Source organism: Molossus molossus, unplaced genomic scaffold (assembly GCF_014108415.1).
Source record: "Molossus molossus isolate mMolMol1 unplaced genomic scaffold, mMolMol1.p scaffold_m16_p_1, whole genome shotgun sequence".
Classification (NCBI taxonomy): Eukaryota; Metazoa; Chordata; class Mammalia; order Chiroptera; family Molossidae; genus Molossus; species Molossus molossus.
In genome coordinates, this window is record NW_023425344.1 from 133,363,241 (window position 1) to 133,381,746 (window position 18,506).

General features: G+C 38.3%; 1 pseudogene; it reads left to right on the top strand.

The window, feature by feature from the left end:
- Positions 1-5,854: 5,854 nt before the first annotated feature.
- On the top strand, positions 5,855-8,823 carry LOC118639490 (annotated as a pseudogene).
- Positions 8,824-18,506: the final 9,683 nt, after the last annotated feature.

Genomic DNA, 18,506 nt, shown 5'->3' on the forward strand with positions numbered 1-18,506 from the left:
ATGATACATCTGATAAGGGGTTAATCTCCAAAATATATAAAGAACTTATACAACTCAACACCAGGAAGATAAATAATCCAATTAAAATGTGCAAAGGGCCCGAATAGACACTTCTACAAAGAGGACATACAGATGGCCAACAGTCATATAAAAAAGTGCTCAATGTCACTAATCATCAGAGAGATGAAAATTAAAACCACAATGAGATATCACCTTACATCTGCCAGAATGGCTACCATCAATAAATCAATAAACAGCAAGTGCTGATGAGGATATGGAGAAAATGGAACCCCCATACACTGTTAGTGGGAATGCAGACTAAAACAGCCCTATGGAAAACAGTATAGAGTTTCTTCAAAAAATTAAAAATGGAACCACCTTTTGACCCAGTGATCTCACTTCTGGGAATATATCCAAAGAATCCTGAATCACCAGTTCAAAAGAATATATGCCCTCCTATGTTTATAGCAGCACTATTTACAATAGCCAAGATCTGGAAATAACCCAAGTGCCCATCAGTAGATGAGTAGATAAAAACACTGTGGTACATTTACACAATGGAATATTATGTGGCCATAAAAAGTAAGAAAATTTTACCTTTTGTGACAACATGGATGGAACTGGATATTATTATGCTAAGTAAAATGAGCCAGTCAGAGAAAGACAAATATCATATGATCTCATTTATATGTGGAATCTAATCAACAAAATAACTGATGAACAAAATAGAAACAGAGGCATGGATACATGGAATAATCTGACAGCTGTCAGGGGATGGGTGAGGGGGTACAGAATGAAAGAAGGTGAAGGAATTAGCCAAAGAACATATACGCATAACCCATGGACACAGACAACAGTGTCGTGATGGCCAGAGGGAATTGGGGGGTGGGGGCTGGGTGGAGGGAAAAGAGGCAGGGAAATGAGCATATATGCTGTAGTGTTAACAATAAACATAAAGAAAAAAGATAGAAAACATAAAAATAGAAATAGAAAACATAAAAAGAACCAATCAGAAATGAAGACTACACTAACTGAAATAAAGGATAAACTATAGAAAATCAACAATAAAGTATTTGATGTAGAGGATCAAACTAGCAATATCAAAGATAAGGAAACAGAAAATAAGCAATCAGAACAGCAAAAAGAAAAAGTAATCCAAATAAATGAGGATAGTTTAAGGAGCCTCTGGGACAATTTCAAGTGTACCAACATTTGCATCATGAGGATGCCAAAGGAGAAGAGAGAAAGCAAGGAATTGAAAACCTATTTGAAAAAAAAAAAAAATGATGATGAAAAGTTCCCTCTCCTGGTAAATGAAATAAACATACAAGTCCAGAAAGCACAGAGTCTCAAACAAGATGAACCAAAAGACATATCATAATTAAAATACCAAAGGTTAAAGATAAAGAGAGAATCTTAAAAGCAGCAAGAGAAAAGCAGTTAGTTACCAACAAGAGAGCTCCCATAAGATTTTTAGCTTATTTCTCAACAGAAACTTTGTGGGTCAGAAGGAATTGGAATGAAATATTCAAAGCAATGAAGAGCAAGGACGTACAACCAAGATTACTCTACCCAGCATTGCTATCATTGAAAAGCAAAATACAGATGAAGAGCTTTCCAGACAAGAAAAAGCTAAAAGAGTTCATCACCACTAAACCAGTACCACAAGAAATGTTAAAGGGTGTTCTTTATGAAGAAGAAGGGGGGAAAATGATTAAAAATATGAATAATAACATGACAATAAATACATATCTATCACCTATATGTCCACTGCAGCATTATTTACAATAGCAAAGATATGAAAGCAATCAAAGTGCCCATGAATAGATGAATGGATAAAGAAGTGGTGCATATATACAATGAATTATGACTCAGCCATTAAAAAAAATGAAATCTTGCCATCTTCAGCAATATGAATAAACTTAGAATGTATTGTGCTGAGAAAAATAAGTCAGACAGAGAAAGACAAATGCCATATTATTTCACTTAAGAGTGGAATTTAAAAAACAAAATAAACACAGAACAAAAACAGACTCATAAATACAGAGAACATTTTGACAGTTGCCAGATGGGAAAGGGATCGTGGGGATAGGTAGAAAAGGTGAAGGAACTAAAAAGCACAAATTGCAGAAGTGAGGGGAACCATTTTATCCTAGTACAGTATTTTTTAAAAAGTACAAATTGGTAGTTACAGAATAGTCATGGGGATGTAAAGTATGACATAGAAATTATATGCATTCTATGTTAATAGCAGCACTATTTACAATAGCCAAGATCTGGAAACAACCCAAGTGCTTTTCAGTAGATGAGTGGATAAAAACACTGTAGTATATTTACACAATGGAATATTACATGGCTGTAAAAAAGATGGTGACAGATGGGTAATTGACTTATCAGGAGATCACTTCATAAGTTATATACATGTCTAATCACTGGGTTATACACCTGAAACTAATATAATATTGTACATCAACTATAATTTAAAAATAAAAAAATAAAATCTATGCTCACTTTCTTGAACCCTTTCTGTCTTCAGTTAATGCAATTAACAACAAGTCCTTGGAGACTATTGGCAGACATAATATAGAGTGGTGGCTGCACACAGATAAAATGAGGCCATCGTCCTCTGTCCACACTCCTTTATCATTGACAATGATGAACTCCCCATATAAGGTTACTTAGGTGGTATATCAGGCTCATTGTCCATCATCCTCTCCTAGAGTGCTGCCTGTGAAGAGTCTTTCATGCTAAATGTTCCTGTACAGCTATTGGAAATTCAGTGCTATTTATTAAGATAAAGGAACAACAACAAAATCACCTATAATCTTAAGTGTTTCTATTGAGGACAAATAGACTAACTTACCTGTGCTTACTGTGTTGTGAAACACTGACTCTTGAAATAGAGCTTTTGCAAGAGAGATTGAAACCCTTGCTCATTCGTCCTGAGATTCTCACTCCATAGAAAAGTCCTGCATCCCTCATTAGTGGTGCTGAGAGGTGGGGGTGAAGTATGGGAAGTAGGTTCTGACCAATGTGAATCTTCCAAGTTATGTGCATGGATAGAGATGGGCTTTCTGGTCTTATAATCACAACCTTGTTTTCTCAAGCCTGGTGCCCTGAGACAAGATTCTGAGGAGAGAGAAAAGGAAAAATGGTGTTGGCCTTCTGGCTGATGTGAAAGTTGGACCATCTCCTAGAACCATTTGGAAAGAGATGGGCCGGGAAGAGCAGCAGTAGCCAAGCAGAAAAAGGGCAAAGGTTGGATTGATGTACAGACTGGGATATGAACAGTGCTAGCAATAGGGGAAGAAGAAAAGTAAATCTCAGCAAAAGTCTTTAATAAGTTGGCCAAGTAATTTTCAGCAAACTGACTGAGTCTTATCCAGAGCAGTCAACTTGTCTTTCCCTTGATATCTTCCTGGTTTGGATTTTATACACTCAACCACCTTCTCACCCAGCTTTGGTAAAAGCTATGCCTCTTCAACTATTACATTGGTTTGGGGAATCAAATTACTGGCTTCTGAGTTAATGATAACAATGATACTTTTCTGCTTATGAACCTTCTTGCCCAACATCCACCTAAAGCATTTCTCCTCGAGGGCCCTAGGAGGCAGTGAACCTCCTCGGATGGGGAAGGGCACACTTTAGACTCAAAGATCCACTTGCTCCTGACAATGCCATGGCTAGATCTGTGACTTTTTTCTTTATTGATTTTAGAGAGGGAGAATGGGAGAGGGAGAGAGACAGAAATATCGATGAGAGAGAACACCGACTGGCCATTTCCTGCATGTCCCCCACTGAAGACTGGGACCACAACTTGGGCATGTGACCCTCCCGGGAATCGAACTGGTGACCTCCTGGTGCATAGGTTCATGCTCAACCCCTGAGCCACACCAGTCAGGCCAGGTCAGTGACTTCTGAGGTATTTTATTTTTTTAATATGTAACAGTGGATTTAGTGGAGCTGTTTGTAATACACTCATCTTGAAGTCTTTAAATATTCCTAAGCTTCTGTTTCCTCACTGTTAAAATGAGAATAAAATAACTATTTTAATGTTATTTGGAGAAAAAGATGCAATATGTAAAGCACACAGCACAATGCCCGGCACAGAGAAAGCCCTCACTACCTTTGGCTATCCTGATTATTGTGGTTACCAGGTGAAGGAAAACCTTGGAATTTGAAATTACTGGCCAGGAGCTGTGTGTTGCCTAGGTTATATGATCTGAGAAGTGATGCCAAAATGTTTTCCCTGCTCCGATGCCTTCTTTACTTCCCCCTCTGTTTTTTCATCTACAAAATGGAGATCATGATAATTCTTACCTCCTAAGAATGTGGTGAGAATGAACTAAAATATCACATGAAAAACCATTTTGTAAGCTGCAAAGATTAGTTACTAGTATTCTAAGGGACTGATATATCAGGAGGGGCTGTGAACAAGAGAATAAGCATAAAGGAAGAACAACTGGGAAGACACTGAATGCAGACTTCTGCTACTCATAATTATGCCCAAAGTCTACCATAGCTGTCTTGGAAAAGTCTAGCTCCCCAAATATAGTCATATTGTGGGGATTTAAGCAACATTTTAATAATATCACTTAAACTTTTAAAAAATAATATATTTTATTTTATTTATTTTAGAGAGAAGAAAGAGAGGGGGAGAGACAGAGAGAGAAGCATGGATTTGTTGTTCCACTTACTTACGCATTCATTTGATTCGCGTATGTGTCCTGACCACGAATTAAACCTGCAACCTTGGCATACTAAGATGATGCTCTAACCAACTGAGCTACCCAGCCAGAGTCTTAATATCACTTACTCTTGAAATGAGATGTTCCAGACTCTGCCCTGTTCCCTGGGTTGCTAACAAGCAACACAGAAATAATGCCAAATGCTACCAGCAACAAGGATAATGCCATTGGGCACCCCCATCCTTAAGCCATCAACACTGGAGAGATGAGATGGCAGCAAGGGGATATGTGGGTAGTAATTGCCCCTAAGATACTTCCATCTTACCAGATGAGGCCCACCAATTAAATGGTCTTTTGGCAAAGTATATGGAAGTTTGCTGTTCTACCCAAAGTGGACCTTTGAACACACGAGAAAATTAATCAATACAAAGAGTTAGGTCATCACAAAGTTCATTTTCTTTTCAAGGACCAAAAGTCACATGTGTGTTGAAGTCTGATACCCTCCCTGTTCCTTCTCCAGCTATGAGCTTTTCACTAATAACATCATGAGCTGAGGTTGGAATGTCAACTTCAACTTTACTATTTGTGACACAAATAACTATGTGCAGTTTAAGCATACTTTTTAATTTGATTGAGTGTTCCAATTTACTCTATACTTCCTGAGGCCCTTGGGTTAATACAACATAATCTAATGCAATGAAAACTAGCAAAAATATATATACTCTGTACTTTCAGTAGCCCAAAGCCAATTGAATCTACCCAAAGCATTCTTGAGCAGTGTTAATCAGCTTGAAGATTAAAGAGTTGGCTCTCCCTTCTTTGTGGCCACACATTCAAATCAGAGGACCCTCAGTTTTCTGATGGCATATACATATACACAATTTCAGGAATATCCACGCATCTATAGAAGCTAAAAGGCTGTGATGATAGTAGGTATCTAAGGAGGTTTCTGAAGAGTTGTGAGACAAGTTAGGCCAAGGAGAAAAGAAGTTGAGTCTTCAATAACTAATTCTAATTTTATAACTCCCGTAGGAAATGTGGGGTATAAGAACTTTATAGTATTCTTGAGGACATAAAACCAGGAAAGGGGCCAGGAAGAAGTTGGTACTTGACTTGGGCTTTAAAGCAACAACAGGGATTGGCAGATAAAAGAGGGAAAAGAGGATATGCTGGCAAATGGAGCCACACAAGTGAAGGCAGGTAAGCACAAGTAAGCACTACATTCATGCCCTCAACAAATTTTAATAGAGCTTGTACCATTAACCAGGAACTGGGCTAGATGCTGAGATTTATCAGTGAACACAAATAGCTCCTGGAATTCACATTCTCATGAAGGGACACAGACAACAAAACATAGCTAAGTAACATATGGAGCTGCCAGATGATAACAAGTCCTATGGAGAAGAATAGAACCAGGGAGGAGGATAGAGAGTCCTGAGTCATGGAGCTGCTCTTTTATTTAATTTAATTTAATTTATTTATTTATTTATTTATTTAATCCTCACTTGAGGACATTTTTCCATTTTTTGTTCAGATAGAGTAGGAGAGAGAGAGAGAGATAGAGAGAAACATCGACATGAAAGGGACACAATGAGTGGTTGCCCCCCTCACGATCCATCCAGGGCCGGGGACAAACTGCAACTGAGGTACGTGCCCTTAGTGGGAACCGAACCCTGGTCTCTCTGAACCGCAGGCAGACGCTCTAACCGCTGAGCCAAACCTGCCAGGGCACAGAGCTTCTCTTTTAAATAGAGTGACCAAAAGATGCCTCTGACAAAGTGACTGCTTTAGTAAGACGTGGAGGAGGTGAGAAGCACATTAGACAGTTATATGGGGAAAGAGTGTTCTGGGAAGAAGGTACAGTAAGTATAAAGGCCCCGAGGTAGAACCATGCCCAAATAGTGAGAGCATGTATTCTCAACAGGGGAGCCATCATCCTAAGAGGATGAAAATTCATTCCTAAAGAATGGGAAAAAATCTTACTCTTTTAATGTACAGAGTACATTTCATAGGTGGGATGGGAGACAATTTTAAAAAATTGAAAAATATGGGGAAAAAATTGAGAAACACGGAGTTAGGGAAATGAAATGTAGAACAAGGTGACTAGAATGGAATGAGCTAGAGAAAGAGAAGGAGAAGAAGACAAAAACAATGGGGAGTAGGTCAATGTAAACACTTCAGCTTTTACTCTGAGAAGATACGAGACACTGCAGATTTTTAAAAGAGGAGTGATGTGACTTGTCTTTTAAGGAATCCTTCCGGCTGCTGTGTTGAGAAAAGACTGTAGGGCAACCAGCTGGAGGTTACTGCTATAGCCCAGGCGAAAGATGATGGGGCTAGGTAGAGGTGGAGGTAGGGAGAAGTAGTGGGTCTGTATATACAGTATTTTGAAGGTAAGACTAAAAGGATGTGCACGTATTGAATGTGAGGTATGAAAGAAGGAAAAGAGTGAAGGAAGACCCCAAATTTTGGCTGAAAGAACTAGAAGGATAAAGTTGCCATTGTCTTCAAGGGAGAAAAGAGCAGGGAGAGGACTGCCAGGAGCTGAGTTTGCTCTGTTAGGGTTGAGAGGTCTGTTGTACGTCTAAACACAGTTGTTGAGTCGGCAATTGAATGTAGAAGTGGAGTTCAGGGCAGAAACCCTGGCTGAGAATTGTGCACAAGACACGGCAGTGACAGTATAAAGGGGGAGGGGAGAAGACTAGAGGAACAAAACAGAGTAGACAAAAAGAAAACTAATACAATGGTAGATTCAAACCCAAACTATAAATAATTACATTACATATTCATGGTTTAAACAGTCCAGTTAAAAGGTAGAGATTATCAGATGGAGATTTTATATATATTCACTATCTAAAAGATGCAGTTTAAATATAGAAAAACATTGATAGCAAATGAATGGAAAAAGATACACTATGTAAGCATTAAGCATAAGAGGATTGAAGTGGCTATATTAATACTAGATAAACTAGATCTCAAGACAAAAAGTATTCTCAGAGATGGACTCTTGGGGGGACTCAGCAGCCTTGGGTCAGTGGCCAGAGCCAATAGACATTATGGACAAATCTAAAGAAAACTGCATTTCAGGGCCTGTTAAGACTATAATTCCAGCTGGTCATGGTCTAAAACATGTTCCAGTGACTCAGCAATTGCCTTCTTAGAATCCATTATCTGCAAACAGTGGCCAGGTTCAGTGGGTCTTGTGTCCTTCAAATTCTTCCCAGCTTGTCTCTAGCCATAAACCAGTTCACAGTCTGAAGCAGAAGCAACTACAGGCAACCAGTACCCCTTGTCCTATCTCCAGGCCACTGAATAATACCCAAAAGAGTGAGCAGCCCCAGCCACCAGCCCCTTGAAAAGAAACTGAAAAGAAACTGAAAAGAAACTGGCATCAAAGCAGAAAAACAAAGAATCAAAGGAAAAATAAGATTTTGATATTGGTCATCTTCTGGGTAAAGGAAGGAAACGTTGGTAATGTAAAGCGAGAGAAAAACAAAGCAAGTTTATCCTGAAGTCTTCTTTAAAGCTCAACTAAAGACAGGAGTTGAGCATCAGCTGAGAACAGAAGTAGAAATATAATCCCACCGTAGATATCCAAATATTCTTAGACTGTAAGGTTATTTTCATGATGCCACCAGAGTTCACCTAATTCTAGAATACGTGCTTCTCGAATCCGCCTATAGAGAACTTCAGAGGCTGCCCAGGTTTGATGAGCAGAGAACTGCTATTTATTTATTCCACAGAACTGGTGAATATCCTGTCTTATTGTCATTCAAAAAGAGTTATTCATAGCGATACTAAGCCAGAGAATCTGACCCTTGGATCAGCTGAAGAGTTTAAGATTAAAGATTTTGGGCGGTCCATACATGCCCCATCCTCCAGGAGAACCACCCTCTGTGGCACCCTGGACTACTTGCCCCTGAGATATTTGAAGGTCAAATGCACAATGAGAATGTGGCTCTCTGGAGTCTTGGAGCTCTTTGCTGTGAATTTTTAGTTAGAGAGTCTCCTTTTGAGGCAAGCACATCCCAAGAGACCTACAAAAGAATATCATGGGTTGAATTCACATTCCCTGACTGTAGCAGAGGGAGCCAGGGACCTTATTTCAAGACTGTTGATATATAACCCCGGCTAAAAGCCACCCTGAAAGAAGTATTTAAACACCCCTGGACATAGCAAATTCCTCAAAAGCATTAAGTAGCCACAAAAAAAAAAAAAAAGAGAATCAACTAGCAAGCAATCTTAAGGTTCATGCAGGGGGAGAAACTCATGAGCCAAAGCTATTGTATAATCTGTCAGGAATGGGCTCCTGATGTTATTTTACTGCCAATTGCCTGCTTGCAAACTAGAATGCTACAGAAAATATTATTTATTTATTCATTCATTCATTCATTCACTCATTTATTTATTTACTGAGCAGGAAGTATCTCATCCTCCCCTTTGAGAAAGTTCCACTTCAATAAACATAAAAGTAGCTGCAAAAATCACGCTAACTTCACTGATTTCATCATCTGGAGGCAAGATCCAAGGGCAGCTGCCCCGCAGCCCTTTTGGAGTAAGGCATCCTTGTGGAACGTCAACTCAGAGTTGACTGTGGGTCGAGTGGCCCCTTTGCCCTGACTCGATCAGCTCAGGAGCTATGCAATAACTCCCAAGTACCTGAGTGTGTGTGTAACTTACTGGGTGGCCATGCTTGGTAAAGCTGTCAGAATGAGTATGTAATTCTTTTAAATGTTCAAAAATAATTAAGTATTCCCAGAGATAAAACGGTACATTTTTTTAAAGAGGAACATTTCATTATGATTAAAATGATCAATACATCAGGAAGACATACAACCATAAATGTATATGTGTCTAATAAAAGAGGTTCAAAATACATGAAGCAAATATTGATATAATTAAAGGAAGAAAAAATCCACTTCCACAAGTATAATTAAAGATGTTAACACCACTCTCTTAGCAATTGATAGAACAAGTTAGCAAAGATCAGGAAAGACGCAGATCTGAACACTCACCCACCTTTTAAGAACAGTAAACCTGACAAGGACAGACTATATACTCTCTTCAAGTAACATCTACCAGGATAGATTACATGCTGGGCTATAAAAAAGTCTCAATACATTTTAAAATATTGAAAGTGTACAAAGTATGTTCTCTGACTACAATGGAATTAAATTGAAAATCAATAACAATAAGATTACTAGGAAAACCCCAAATATTTGAAAATTAAACAACACACTTCTGAACAATTTATGGGTCAAAGAAAAACTATAAGGAAAATTAGAAAATATTTCAAATTATATGACAATAAAATACAACATATAATTTATGAAATGCAGCTAAAGCAGTGTTTATAGAGAAATATATAGAGTACAATCTTTAGAGTCTAGATTATCAGAATAGCTCATTCTATTCTATAGTTTGTATATTTCTGACTTAACAAAATTATTTTTATTCATTAGAGAGGCAGTAAAAGAGAGAAAGAGAGAGAGAGAGAGAGAGAGAGAAACATAGATATAAGAGAGATATATCAATCAGTTATCTCCCATGCACCTCGAACAGGGATTGAACCTGCAACCTTCTGATGCACAGGACAATGCTCCAAACAACTGAGCCATACCAGCCAGGGGTTTCTGACTTATTATTTACGTATTTATGTATTTATTTATTCATTCATTCATTTATTTATTTATTTTTCATTCTCACCTGAGGACATTTTTTTCATTTTTTGTTCAGATAGAGTGGGAGGGAAGGGGAGAGAGGGATATATATATATATATATATATATATATAGAGAGAGAGAGAGAGAGAGAGAGAGAGAGAAACATTGACATGAAAGGGACACATCGAGTGGCTGCCACCTGCACGACCAACCAGGGCCAGGACAACCGCAAACCAGGTACGTGCCCTTAGCGGGAACCGAACCCAGGTCTCTCTGGACTCTGAGCCAAACCGGCCAGGTGGTTTCTGACTTTTTAAATCCTGCCTCAACAAGGGAGAAGATCTCAATGAATGACTAATGCTCTGCAAATGTATTGCAGAGTCCTGCCCTGAAATCCAAGGAGCCAAAGTTTCTCTAATCATGCTCCCTGGGCTACAGGAGAGCTCAGAGCAGAAGGCAATCCTCCAACCAAAAAGGTATAGGCTTACTTTGATACAGCTTTCTGGAAAGTTGGTTGGTAAATAAAGGCCATAAAATGTAGTAGATTTCTGCAAAGTTTAAAAACCTTAACCACATCATTATAAATAAACTTTAAATGAGCAGATTCCACACTAAGGCTCTGAATACTGTAATGATATTTTGCCCAGATCTAGTCTACATACTTCAGTTTTTTTAGCTTTAGGTCCAACCCTAATTCAGTTTTCTAGTTAAATAAACCCTCCCAAGATCTGATCCTGTAGCTTTGCTTAAGCAGACCTCATCTGACAGTTAAGGAACGTCTGCAAGAAGGAGGATGTCACAATTCACAACTGTTGTTGAGGCCCAAGCTGGTGTTTGATAAGGAGACTACAAGCCTGTCATGAGCTGTGCATCACAGACACAGAGAACATTTTGTTGGTTGCCAGATGGAAGGGGGGTGGGGGAATGGGGGAAAAAGGTGAAGGGATTAAGAAGTACAAATTGGTTGCTAGACTGACAAACCTCAAAGGGAAGGGGGTTGTGGGGGTGGGAAGAAATAAACCAAAGAACTTACATGCATATATCCATATCCAATGGAGACAGACAACTGTGTGGGGAAAGACAGGAGCGGGGTGAGAGTAGGGAGGAGGGTGTCAATGGGGAAAAATTAGGAACATCAGTAATACATTCAACAATAAAGATAAAAAAATAATAATGTTAAAAAATATATATATAAGCAAGCAAAAAATAAATAAATAAAATAAAATGTAGGTCAGATCATATAACTGCTTTTACTAAAACCCTCAATGGGACCATCTCACTCAGTAAAAGCCAAAGTTCTTATGACACCTCATGTGATTCAAGCCATATCACCAATCTACCTACACACATATCCTGACCTCTCCACCCAGCAGACACTAGGCACACTCTGGCCTGGGGCCGTTGCCCTAGCTCTTCTTTCTGATGTTCCCTCATACATGGCCAACTCATTCATTTCTTTCAAGTCGTGGCTTCCATGTCACCACTTGATAATGTTGGCACTGATCATCTATTTAAAATGGCATTATTTCCCCTACCACCAACACAGCTGAATTTTCTTATTCTGCTCTACTTTTTAAAATTTTGTATCACTTATCACCTTCTAACTCACTATATAATGTATGTACCTATGATGTTAACCATTTATTGTCCGTCTTCCCATGCAAGCATGCATATTCCTTGGGCAGGATTTTTTTTTCTGCTTAACTATAATTTATTTATTTATTTATTTTTTAAATTAATTTATTTATTTTTGTTACAGATGTTTCTCTTTTTCCCCCAGTGATTCCCCCCTCCCCATTCCTCCCCGCCCTGTCCCCAGCTTTGTTGTCCATGTCCATTGTTCATGCATACATGCATATAAGTTCTGTGGTTTATCTCTCCCCCACCACCCCCTCTTCTGGGGATTGTCAGTCTGTACCCCACTTCCACGTCGCTGGGACTACCCCATTCCTCAGACTGCTATGTTCATTATAGTCCACAAATAAGTGAGATCATATGATACTTATCTTTCTGTTTGGCTTGTTTCACTTAGAATAATACTTTCCAGGTCCCTCCATGTAGTCTCAAAGGATAAGAGATCTTTCTTTCTGCCCTGGCTGGTTTGGTTCAGCGGTTAGAGCGTCGGCCTGCGGTCCTGAGAGACCCGGGTTTGGTTCCCGCTAAGGGCGCATACCTCGGTTGCAGTTTGTCCCCGGCCCTGGTTGGTCGTGCGGGTGGCAGCCACTCGATGTGTTCCTTTCACATCAATGTTTCTCTCTCTCTCTCTCTGTTCCTCTCTCTCCCTCCCACTCTACCTGAACAAAAAATGGAAAAATGTCCTCGGGTGAGGATATAAAAAAAAAAGAGATCTTTCTTTCTTACAGCTGCATAGTACTCCATTGTGTATATGTACCACTGCTTTTTTATCCGTTTGTCTACTGATGGACACTTGGGCTGTTTCCAGATCTTAGCTATTGTAAATAGTGTTGCTATGAACATGGGGGTACATATATTCTTTCTGATTGGTGTTTCAGGCTTCTTAGGGTATATTCCTAGAAGTGGGATCACAGGGCCAAATGGAAGTTCCATTTTTAATTTTTGAGGTAACACCACATTGTTTTCCTTGGTGGCTGCACCAGTCTGCATTCCCACCAGCAGTGTACTAGAGTCCCCTTTTCTCCACACCCTCGCCAACACTTGTTGTTTAATGATTTGTTGATGGCGGCCATTCTGACAGGTGTGAGGTGATACCTCATTGTTGTTTTAGTTTGCATCTATCTGATGATTAGTGATCAGCATTTCTTCATATGTCACTTAGCCATTTGTATGTTCTGTTTGGGAGATGTCTATTTAGGTCCTCAGCCCATTTTTTTTTTTTTTAACATTTAAAAGAGATTTTTATTCTAAAATTACTAATTATAATTATTTTTAATTATTTTTTTTGTTACAGAATTTTCTCCCTTTTTACCCCATTGACACCCTGCTCCCCATTCCCCGCCCCATCCCGTCCCCGGCTTTGTTGTCCATGTACATTGGTTATGCATACCTGCATATAAGTTCTGTGGTTTATCTCTTCCCACCCGCCCACCCTCTCTTCTGAGGGATGTCAGTCTGTGCCTTACTTCCATGTATCTGGGTCTACCATATTCCTCAGACTGTTATGTTCCTTATATTCCGTATATAAGTGAGATCATGTGGTATTTGTCTTTTTCTGCTTGGCTTATTTCACGTAGGATAATACTTTCCAGGTCCCTCCATGTCGTCTCAAAGGATAAGAGATCTTTGTTTCTTATAGCTGCATAGTACTCCATTGTGTATATGTACCACTGCTTTTTTATCCATTCGTCTACTGATGGACATTTGGGCTGTTTCCAGATCTTAGCTATTGTAAATAGTGCTGCTAGGAACATGGGGGTACGTATATTCTTTCTGATTGGTGTTTCAGGCTTCTTAGGGTATATTCCTAGAAGTGGGATCACTGGGTCAAATGGAAGATCAATTTTTAATTTTTTGAGGACACACCATATTGTTTATCATAGTGGCTGCACCAGTCTGCATTCCCACCGGCAGTGTACTGGAGTCCCCTTTTCTCCACACCCTCGCCAACACTTGTTGTTTGATGATTTGTTGATGGCGGCCATTCTGACAGGTGTGAGGTGATACCTCATTGTTGTTTTAATTTGCATCTCTCTGATGATTAGTGATGATGAGCATTTCTTCATATGTCTCTGGGTCATTTGTATGCCCTGTTTGGAGAGGTGTCTATTCAGCTCCTCTGCCCATATTTCAATTGGGTTCTTTGTCTTCCTTTTCTTGAGTATAGGCATTCTATATATATGAAATTAACCCCTTATCTGATATATCATTGGCAATTATGCTCTCCCATACAGTGGGTTGCCTTTCCATTTTGATAACTGTATCTTTTTCTGTGCAGAAGCTTTTTAGTTTGATGTAGTCTCATGTGTTCATTTTCTCCTTTGTTTCGGTTCCCTTAGGTGATGTATCAGAAAATTCTGTAGCATATGATGTTGGAAATTTTGTTGCCTACAGTCTCTTATAGAATTTTTATGGATTCATGAGTCACATTTAAGTCTTTTATCCATTTTGAGTTTATTCTTGTTTAGGGTGTAAGTTGATGGTCTAGTTTCATTTTTTTGCATGTAGCTGTCCAATTTTTTCAACACCATTTATTAAAGAGGCTGTCTTTACTCCATTGCTCTCCCATCCTTTGTCAAATATTAATTGAGCCTATTGCCTTGGGTCCATTTCTGGGTTCTCTGTTCTGTTCCACTGGTCTATATGCCTGTTCTTGTGCCAGTACCAGGTTGTTTTGATTACAGTCGCTTTGTAGTATAACCTGAAATCTGGTAATGTAATCCCTCAAACTTTGTTCTTCTTTTTCTAGATTGTTGTGGCTATTCGAAATCTTTTTTGGTTCCATATGAACTTTTGAAGTATTTGTTCTAGTTCTGTGAAGTATGTCGTTGGTATTTTGATGGAGATTGCATTGAATCTATAGATTGCTTTGAGTAGTATGGACATTTTCACGATGTTAATTATTTCAATCCATGACCAAGGTATGTGCTTCCACTTTCCACTTTGTTATATCTTCCTCTATTTCTTTTTTTTTTATTAATTAATTTTTGTTACAGATGTTTCTCCTTTTTCCCCCACTGATTCCTCCCTCCCCCTCCCTCCCTGCCCTTTCCCCTCTCTATTTCTTTTTTTAATAACCTGTAGTTTTCTGCAAATAGGTCCTTTATCTCTTTGGTTAAGTTTATTCCTAGGTATCTTAATTTTTTTGCTGCAATGGTAAATGGGATTGTTTTTTTAGTTTCTCTTTTTGTTACTTCATCATTGGTATATAAGAATGCTGTTGATTTCTGGACATTAATTTTGTATCCTGCTACTTTGCCAAATTCATTTATTAAATCCAATAAATTTTTGATGGAGTCTTTGGGGTTTTCTACGTATAGTATGTCATCTGCGAATAATAACAGTTTCACTTCCTCCTTTCCAATTTGGATCCCTTTTATTTTTTCTTCCTGTCTGATTGCTGTAGCTAAGACTTCCAGTACTATGTTAAATAAGAGTGGCAAAAGTGGGCATCTCTGTCTTGTTCCTGTTCTTAAAGGAAATGCTTTTAATTTTTGCCCATTGAGTATGATGTTGGCTGTAGGTTTTTCATATATGACCTTTATTATGTCAAGATATGATCCCTCTATTCCCAGATTGCTGATTATTTTTTATCAGACATGAGTGCTAGATTTTGTTGAATGCTCTTTCAGCGTCTATTGATATAATCATATAATTTTTATCTTTCATTTTGTTTATGTGGTGTATCACATTTTTCGATTTGTGAATATTGTACCAGCCTTGCATCCCTGAGATGAATGCCACTTGGTCATAGTGAATAATTTTTTTGATGCATTGCTGGATTCAATTTGCTAGTATTTTGTTCAGGATTTTGGCATCTATGTTCATCAGGGATATTGGCCTGTAGTTTTCTTTCTTTGTAGTTTCTTTTTCTGGTTTTAAAATTAGAATTATGCTGGCCTCATAAAACAAGTTTGGAAGTCTTCCTTCTTCTTGAATTTTTAAAAATAGTTTGAGGAGAATGGGTATTAGTTTTCCTTTGAATGTTCGGTAAAATTCCCCCGTGAAGCCATCCGGGCTTGTGCTTTTGTTTGCTGGGAGAGTTGTGATTATATCTTCAATTTCTTTTGTTGTTATTGGTTTCTTCAAGTTTTTTATCTCTTCCCAGTCCAGGTTTGGGGGACTATGTGTTTCTAGAAATTTGTTCATTTCACTTAGATTGTCGAATTTATTGCCATATAATTGTTCATTATATTTGTTAACAATCCTTTGTATTTCTGTGGTGTCAGTTTTTATTTCTCCTCTTTCATTCCTGATTTTGTATATTTGAGTTTTCTCTCTTTGTTTCTTGGTGAGTCTAGCTAAGGGCTCATCGATCTTCTTGATCTTTTCAAAGAACCACCTTTTTGTTTCATGGATCCTATTAATTGCTTTTTTGGTCTCCATGTCATTTATTTCTGCTCTGACCTTTACTATTTCCTTCCTACTACTTGCTCTGGGGTTTTCTTTTTGTTTGCTTTCTAGTTCTTTCAGTTGTGAGGTTAGATAGTCTAGTAGAGATTTTTCTTGCTTCTTGAGGTAGGCCTGCAGTGCTACAAACTTTCCTCTCAGAACTTCTTTTGCTTCATCCCATAGATTTTGTGTTGTTGTGTGTTCATTTTCATTGGTTTCCAGGAAGTTTTTAATTTCTTTCTTGATTTCCTCGGTAACCCAGTCATTGTTCAATGACATGCTATTTAGCCTCCATGTTTTCAAATGTCTTTGCATGTTCTTGTTGCAATTGATTTCTAGTTTCATGCCATTGTGATCTGAGAACATGCTTGATATGATTTCAATCTTCTTAAAATTGTAGAGACTTAGTTTGTACCCTAACATGTGGTCTATCTTTGAGAATATCCCATGTGCACTTGAGAAGAATTCTGCAGTTTTGGGGTATAATTCTCTGTAGATATGTATAAAATCCATTTGATCTAGCGCTTCACCTAGAGTGTATTTTCTTGTTAATTTTTTGTCTAGAAGATCTATCCAGTGATGTGAGCAGGGTATTAAAGTTCCCTGCTATGATTGTATTGCTGTTTATTTCTCCTTTGAAGTCCTCCAAAAGATTTTTAATATATGTCAGTGCTCCTATATTGGGTGCATATATGTTTACCAAGGTTCTATCTTCCTGTTGGATAGATCCTTTCAATATTATGTAGTGGCCTTCTTTGTCTCAACTTATAGCCTCCATTTTGAAATCTACTTTATCAGATATGAGTATTGCTACCCCAGCTTTTTTTGCTTTTCGTTTGCTTGAAAGATTTTTTCCCACCCCTTCACTTTCAACCTATGTGAGTCTTTTGTTGTGAGGTGGGTCTCTTGTAAACAACATATATGTGAGTCATGCATTCTTTTCCAGACAGCTACTTTGTGTCCTTTTATCGGAACATTCAAACCATTCACATTTAAGGTGATAATTGATATGTACTTATTTATCGCCATTTTTGTTTAGTGTGGTTCTATTTTGCTTCATATTTCTTCTACTAATTACAGCAGTCATTTTAGCATATCGTGCACTGCTGGATTGGTGTTAATATATTCCCTTAGCCTTTTGTTGTGTGTGTCTGGAAAGCTCTTTATTTGACCCTCTATTTTGAATGATAGCCTAGCTGGATAGAATAGTCTTAGATTCAGATCTTTGTTTTTCATGACCTTGATTACTTCATGCTACTCCCTTCTGGGCTGTAGTGTTTCTGTTGAGAAGTCAGCTGAGAGACTTATGGGGTTTCTTTTGTTGGTAACCTGTTGCTTATATCTTGCTGCCTTTAGGATTCTCTCTTTGTCTTTAATTTTTGGCATTAATTACTATGTGTCTTGTTGTGGGCCTGTTTGGGTTCTTCTTACTTGGGGCTCTGTGTGCTTCTTGAACTTGAATGTCTTCTTCCTTCACTAAGTTGGGAAAGTTTTCTGTACTATTTCTTCAAATATATTCTCTAATCCTTGCCCATTTTCTTCCTCTTCAGGGACTCCTATGATGCAAATGTTATTACGTTTCCAGTTGTCCACAGTTCTCTTAAGCTGTCTTCCTGTTTTTTAATTGTTTTTTTCTTTTGGTTTTCTGATTGGTTGATTTTTTTCTACCCTGTCTTCTAATTTACTGATCCGGTTCTCAGCTTCCTTTATTCTGCTGGTTATTCCTTCCAATGTGTTCTTTATTTTTGCTATATCATTCTTCATTTCCAATTGGTTGGTTTTCAATGTTTCTATATCTTTACTCATGGTGCTGATGTCCTTACTCATGCTGTTGACCTTCCTCAAGATCATGGCTCTGAACTCTACCTTTGATAATTTGCTTAGCTGCATTTCATTGATCTCATCTTCAATAGAGTTCTCTTGTTCATTCATTTGGGACTTGTTTCTTTGTTTCACCATTTTGACTATCTCAGAGGGTTTTCAAGCCTGTCAAATTTTCCCTGTGGGTGTTGGTGTTCTGCTGTTTGTAGGTCCCACTACTGGGTTTGGATGAGCCTGGGTGGGCCCACGTTAAACATCACTGTCAAGTCTTACTTTCCTGGGTAGATGTGCAAGCCCAGGAAAGGTTC